A 7,650-nucleotide genomic window follows, 5' to 3' on the forward strand; every position below is an offset into this window, starting at 1 on the left:
TGTACTCCACGCGACCCTCTAGATGATGTAAACTCGCTTGTAGCCTTTTCTGACCAAGACAGAGTGATGCCATCCGGTCCAACATCTGCCACTAGTTGTGTTGAAGGTCATTCATGAAGGCAATGGCATCATTTCTATCATTGTGTCGATCCTACGTTAGTTGCTCCATGAGGACTATAAGCTGGTGAAGTTGTGTCTCTAGTGAGCCAAAGGGAGGTGGAAGGAGCACCCCTCCCGATGACTGGTCTCTCGGCTAGTCTACTTCCTCCTTGAAGTCTGGACACTCCCCTTCGTGAGCATCCCCTATCCTTGAGGTCCAACACCCCTCCTCACTCTACCGCACTGCCTTTGCATACTGCCATGCTCTGTATGAGCTCGATTCACACTCCAGAAGGATAGACCACCTATAACAATCAGGGAATACTAGTCAACCACGTTAATTGCCACGATGATAGCCACCACATATCCTCTCCTCCTCACCTTCAATTTAGTTGACCACCCTTCGAGGCCACAAAACACAAAGTAGTAGGCACCTTCCTCCCGAGTGTAGTTCAACAACCAAACCCAATGCTCTCCCCGCAACCCAAAGGATTCAGATGTGGCCCCATTCCTGAATTCTACACCAAGAAAGCAAGCTCTCACAAGGCCACGACAACCAAAACTAGAGTTTTCCCTCCCCAGCCTCACACTGCTCCCAACAAAAAATTGACCAAACCAATACCCAGAGCTCAAACAAGTGAAATCGACAATCAATACCTGAACCCGAAGAAGATGTGACACTCTAGTGGCCAGAATTGGTTCCTCTAAGCCAACGTCATCTCATAATTCATCCTCGTGCCTACAAGCTGACAGGGGCCAGGGTCCCAGACTATTTGCAAAAACCAGTCTCCCTTATCATGATAAACAACAGAAAGTGATGTGATTAGGAAGACAAGGTATGGTTGAACCAGGCAACCACCTTGCAAACTATCAACCAAATTACCCACCAACAAAGCTTCGCCCATGACAAAAGTATGTTTGTTACCGAATGCCAGAATTTGAGTGAACAAAATATTCCTTACTCCTTCGCGAAGGTTCGTTAGCCCCACGTCCGGAGTAACTTCTTCGAGATACCTCATCTATTGCAAAATGTATAGGAATTAAATTCCATGTGGTTATCTCTACTTTCCTCGTTTATCTCTTCCATCAAAGAATTACTAGTTATTTCAAAATTCTATTAAACTTTTTGAATGATATAATAACTATACAAAACTATATACTCAAATATAATGCTATCATTTATTTTAATATAAATAAGCTAATATAAACTTTAAAAAAAATATTAGTAAAAACTTGTATCCCAACTAATTTATACCAACTTAATGGTCCCTCTTTACTATAATTCCAATATATAACTTTTCTTTACCAACACCTACATTCATGGCTAAGAGTACCTTTAAAGGCTCTCTCTTCCTGTGTTTTTTCATTTGAATTTGATATTCGAAAGAAACCATGTATTCAATATTATGGAAATTTATTTTGTTGAATTTTTAGTTTGGTACTAGATTAAATGAGTGTTGTATGGAGTGTAGTTTTTTAAATAAATTTCAATATAAATGTATAAGAATAAGTTGTTTTCAAAATAAATATGTATGAATGTATTATAAAAAATAGAATCGCAATATACAAAAGATAAGAATAAGTTGTTTTCAAAATAAATGGAAATGAAATAATGGTAAATAATATTGATTTTCGAATTTAATTAAATTTTCTTTATAATTATTTATTTAATACTAATAAATTGATATATATTAATTAATAATATTAGTTAGCAATAATATTATAATAATTATAGAAATTGGTAATATTAATTTTTAATTAATAACAAAATATATAATTAATAATATTAATTAGTAAGAAAATTATAATAATTATAGAAATTGGTAATATTAATTATTAATTAACAACAAAATATCCAAAAATGGAAGCGAGAAAGTGATAAGCACTTCTCAATATATTAACATTATATTTTGAGAAGCTTACAATATGATTATTAATTTATTTCTCAATCAAATTTATTTTCATTTATTTAAAGTTAAACATTAAACATTGTACATGTAAACCAAAATTTTCATGTGGAAGAAGTGTTGTGCGGGTTGGAGGTGTGCAGAAGAACGGTGTGAAATGAGGAATGTGTGGGAAGTGGGGATGTGTGCAAAAGGAGGAAGAATGCAGAAGAGGCATCATCATTTTTGCACCTTCTACATGTGCAATAGATTTTAAAGTCAGATTAATATATAGTTATTGATATGCTAGCATAATTAAGATAGTGTGAGGTTAACATCTTGTCCGGGGTTTGATTACACTTTGATTCACCAAAAAAATGTCGTAAGAACAAGATTAATGTATAGATATTGATATGCTAGCGCAATTAAGATAGTGTGAGGTTAACATCTTGTCTGGGGTTTGATTACACTTTGATTCACCAAAAAAATGTCGAAAGAACAAGGGTTCATGTCTTGTCCTCATGAAAATGGATTCTTGATTTGTTTACAAATAATAAGCCTTAATTAATATTTTTATATGCACTAATCTGCGCTCTAACAAGTTGATTGAGTTTATGTGACAACATGTGGGTTTGATTACAAGTTGATTCACCAGAAAAATGTCAAAAGAACAAGGGTCCGTGTCTTGTCCTCATGAAAATGGATTCTTGATTTGTTTACAAATAGTAAGCCTTAATTAATATTTTCATATGCACTAATCTGTGCTCTGACAAGTTGATTAAGTTTATGTGACAACATGTTCTCCCACACAACACTTATTTCTCACACATTAAAAAGACACTTCATTTAATATTGGATACTAAATTTTTTCTTAAAATTAAAATGATTTCATGTATACATATACCTCGTTTTCCCACACACACCCCTTCTTTTGCACATCCTTTTTTACACACAAATCAGCACTAGCTCCATACACTTGTTCTCACACATATCTAAATTGGTAAAGTATAAAATGACCATGACCATCCCATCACCTCTCGTAGGTACATTAAAGCAACCATCATCCTCACACAAATCTATCTGACCCCAAAGCATAGCCATATAATTAATGCCTCCACAACTGAAATCCTTCTCAATTAACGTCGAGATCCGTAAGCGTCTTGAATGCACCTCAAAATAGAAGCTGCTAAATCCTTGCCTCCACCCAGAGTTAATAAATAGGGAGTAAACCTTCCACCTATCCTTTATTACATCCTTTATGTTTCCCACATGTACTCATGATCCCAACATTTAGCCATGGAGGGGAGTCACCAAAGCTAAAGAGTGAGAGAATATATGGTCGACAAAACCGCTTGGAAACTGAGAAGAGGGCATCGATTTTCCAGCACAATCCCTTTCCTTTAATGCTAATTAGTGCTATCAGTGCTCCTAATATTTATTTTTGAATGGAATTTTCATGGTATAGGTTTGAAAACTATAGTACTCTCATTCTGAACCATCACTCCTTGATCTAGGAATACACCTTTATTTGCGATTGGATCCGCTATTGTGTTGATATGCCTCTTCACGTGAAAGAAATAAAAAACCTCATATTTCACTTTTTGCAGGCTTATTCTATTCAAGATGGGGGAGAAGATCTACACCTAGTTGTTTTTTATCTTGCATTCTTATTGGATAACTAGCGTAGAATCGCCAAAACCCACTAAGTAAATATATATATATATATATATATATTAAATTGTCAATTTTATTCCTTGCCACAATGTCAAAAATTCATCCTAAATTTTAGATGCACTTCTCAAACCTCAACTATAATTATTTTCTATTACTTTGTCAAGGCAAAAAATAACCTCTACCTCTCTTGCTTCCCTGAAGAAAAATTTGGTTGTTACACTTCATAGGGTAGTTGGTTTTTAGTACAAACTTGTTGATGGCAATTCTTTGCTCGGACATTCTATGCCATGGAACTGTGACTCGATATTATTTAATAATGGTGTTGTCTAACTATTATAGGTTTTTGTTGGCGATATTTTTTGGGTCAAATCTTGATTTTTGCTGTTTAAAATTTGGTTTTTGACTATGTATATAGATTCAACACCCTTAAAAAACTCGTGGCACTAAGATTATGAAGATTTAATAACTTAAACTCATGATTTCAACAAATTCCTAGCTGAACAAACTAGAAAATATATTAGAAAACCCTCCCAAACTTATAATAAATAAACTACGAATTTAATAACTCAAACAATTTAATGGTATTGCATGTTTCACTAGAGTGCAGTAACGTGATTAGGGGATCCTTTACACCAAAATTCAAGGTTTTTGAGTGGCCCATACATGTTAGTTATACAACTATAGAGTACAGTAGCGTGATTAGGGGATCCTTTACACCAAAATTCAAGGTTTTTGAGTGGCCCATACATGTTAGTTATACAACTATAGAGTGCAGTAACGTGATTAGGGGATCCTTTACACTGAAATTCAAGGTTTTTGAGTGGCCCATACATGTTAGTTATACAACTATTACCACCTATGTTAATTAGAATTAGAATTGGATGTTAACATTCAGATTATAGGTCATTTAATGTATGATAGGATTAATTCAATTCCATACTATTTTCAACAACCATTATCATGGAATTCTTAGTGCTCGAATATATTTGATTCTTGAGCTAGACCTTCTAACTAAGATTACTTAATGTTGGTTGATTCGAGACCTGAGAAGCTCTAAAACAAGAAAGAAAGTATATTGTGAAAAAATGATAGGTCGGTCTTTAATTCATGTATAAAAATTATGATTACATAAAGGTGATTGAGTCAAAAAGTTTATTCTATAGTCTAATATGAGGGCGATGTATTGAGTCGAGAAGCTTATTCTGTAGCCTAATATGAGGGTCATGTCTAATTTTTTTCTTTTTCAATGTGAGTTCACATATGTTCATTTTAAAATAAAATAAAAATATTCTTTAAATTAAAAAATAATGTCGGCTATAATTAAATTAAAAAACAAATATACATGTTTGGTTAGTTTTACTTAAAAATATTATAAAATGTAGTCTCACTCTAATTGTGCTTGCTTTATTGGTTGTTGATATTACAACCCAATACAAAGGATATATGGTACAAATATTTCACTCTCACCCTAAGTTATAAATAAAGTATTTCCATGTCCATATGAAATAAGATAATTTTATAACAACTTTTAAATTCATTTTAAAGTAATTAAAACAAAAAACAAATAAAGTTGATATTATTTATATTTTCATATTTAGATTGAAAACGTAAATAAACCGTTTTAATATCTATGTTAACTAATTAATTTTAATATCAATTTTAGAAAAATATATAAACATATATGTATATATAGGAACCACAATAAAATATTTCAATGCCCAAAGAGAAAAAGTTATTGAAAGATTGAAATGTATATCAATAAAAAACAAATTTTTTATTTGAACAAGGTTAATCCATAAATAAAATATGTCAATGTTCATATTAAGTAAATTATTTCAATGTCAACAATTTATTGTTATTATATATGATTTAAAATACTAATAATAATAATGTCTATATAGGTAAGTGAAAAAACAAATTCTTATTGGTATAACCTTTCAATTATCATTATTTGACATTTTAACTCTTTTATTAAGAGTTAATTTTGAATGGAACAAATATTTTTTTGAATTGCATGTTTAAGCTATGTAATTTCATGTATTCAAGGGACTTTCAGAAATACAATTTTAAAAATAAATATATATATATAGAAAGATTCATCTTAAGTCCCTACAAAGATGTAATGTTTAGAAGTGCAACTTTTTTAAGTTTGCATTATAAAAAAAGAATTTGACCCTTTGACTCAGCTCAACCCTTACTAAATTTATAATTAAAATAAATCTATACTAATTTACTAAATTTCTATTAGTTAATTAATTCAAGTAACTTAACTATATCTAGTTTTTGATGTGTGGACATTCCAAGTGTTTGATTTCATCCAATGAGCTTAAGTCTATTGCAGATTCCCCAAATATTCGGGAATCCTATGGACTTGGCCACGCCCATGTCTATCAAATTCTTAAATATTTGGGAAATCTGCGATCAACTTAAAAATATCAGATTTCATCCATTCACAAAGCTGTGAATTACGCTTCATTTTGATTCGACTTAAAATTTTTAAAGTGTGTGGTCTATGATCTGGAATATACGAGATAAGAGAGAAAATAAAAATAAGTTGAAGGTAATTGAAATTCTATCATGATCGGCATTATATAACTCTTATTATTTTGTCACTGGTAGATATAACGCAATCTATATTACGTTGAATCTCTATTAACTTATTCTTTGACCAAAAATTAAACTAAAATACATAATATTTAAGTTAAATAATTACGCCGTAAGGCGTTCCCTCTGAGAAAGACATCCCTAAAATGTGACGTGTGCAATCCTGAGCCATTGATTCTGTGTGTTAGATGATTGGGGTGTTTTCTGCCGTTCGTTTAGTCTGTTTTTTTCATAGAAAAATGGTTTTTTCCCATGGTAATGGGCCATGAAAGGCCAGGCCTGGCCTGCTGGCGATGAGACTCTTCGCAGAGACTGCCTGCTGGCGATGAGACTCTTCTGCTGGCGATGAGACTCTTCGCAGAGACTCTTCGTGTCTTTCTTCCCTGCATGCGTAGCCTTGTGCTGTTATATCAATATTTGTACTTTATAGAAATACTCTCGCTCCAAGAACTGCGTGGATTTATCAATCCGTGGGTGGCAGATGAAGTTGATGGTGTGCAGCCTCATTCATTGCCCATTCTGTTCAATGTTTCCATCCGCCGACCTGCTGCGAAATTGTGTCTTTGCATGGGCGCTGTCAGATTCTTTCAGATTGTCGGGAAGCATTATTTTGCTTGCCTCCTTCAATCTTCTAGCGATAACCTCTGCAGCCTCCTTTAAGTCAAAGCAAACGCATTGGAGGAATCAGGGAACTCGCATTTCAAGGAAAATTGGTAGGTTTTTAACCATTGGCATTTCACAGGAAATCACAAGGGTTTTATCCATGGACATTTGATGGGAATTTCGAAGGGTTTTAACCAGTGGCATGTGAATTTATGGAGATATTCTAGGTAAAGCTTGTCTGCTTTTTATTTTCTTGTCTGTTGCTTTTTTATTTAGTTTTGGCACGGCTAATGATTTCAGAAGAACTCTGCTCTGCAACAGTTGAAGGCAAAGAAGAGGGTTCATCATTGTCGAAGAAGATGAAACGTGGAGAGTTCGTATAGGTCCGAGGGATCAACCTCATTCTTCGCCTGGAATCAGGTCGGTATACATTTGTCATCTTCCCTCTGTGTATGCATTCTGTCACTCTCTTTTTCAAAAATAAAGAAAAGAAAACACCTAGGTGAAACCCCATAAGATAATGTGGTTAAAATTTATAAAGCTGAAATCATTTAGGGGTTAATATTAAGAACTAGATATATATTCTATCGTTAATATAGGGAAAAAACGGCTAGGTAAGCCCGTAACGCGATGTAGTTAATATTTAAAAATCTGAAATCATCTAGTGGTTAATATTAAGAGCTACATGATTACATTGGCCAGTCATGGTATGTGATAACTTTTAATTGCAATTTTCTTTCTGTATGAGCAGTGTTGTTCATACAACCTTTCGCGCTGGTACCTT

The 7,650-nt window shown here is 33.2% G+C and overlaps 1 long non-coding RNA gene across 1 annotated transcript; it reads left to right on the forward strand.

Annotated features, from left to right (window-relative positions):
* Nucleotides 1-6,692: 6,692 nt before the first annotated feature.
* On the forward strand, nucleotides 6,693-7,288 carry LOC149202581 (uncharacterized). The gene is made up of 2 exons (XR_016253545.1): nucleotides 6,693-7,093; nucleotides 7,188-7,288. It is a non-coding gene; the product is annotated as an uncharacterized LOC149202581 (long non-coding RNA).
* Nucleotides 7,289-7,650: the final 362 nt, after the last annotated feature.

The sequence above is a fragment of the Pinus tabuliformis genome, chromosome 2_1, assembly GCF_031772625.1.
Source record: "Pinus tabuliformis cultivar Carrire ecotype Pingquan chromosome 2_1, CPIR1, whole genome shotgun sequence".
Taxonomy (NCBI): Eukaryota; Viridiplantae; Streptophyta; class Pinopsida; order Pinales; family Pinaceae; genus Pinus; species Pinus tabuliformis.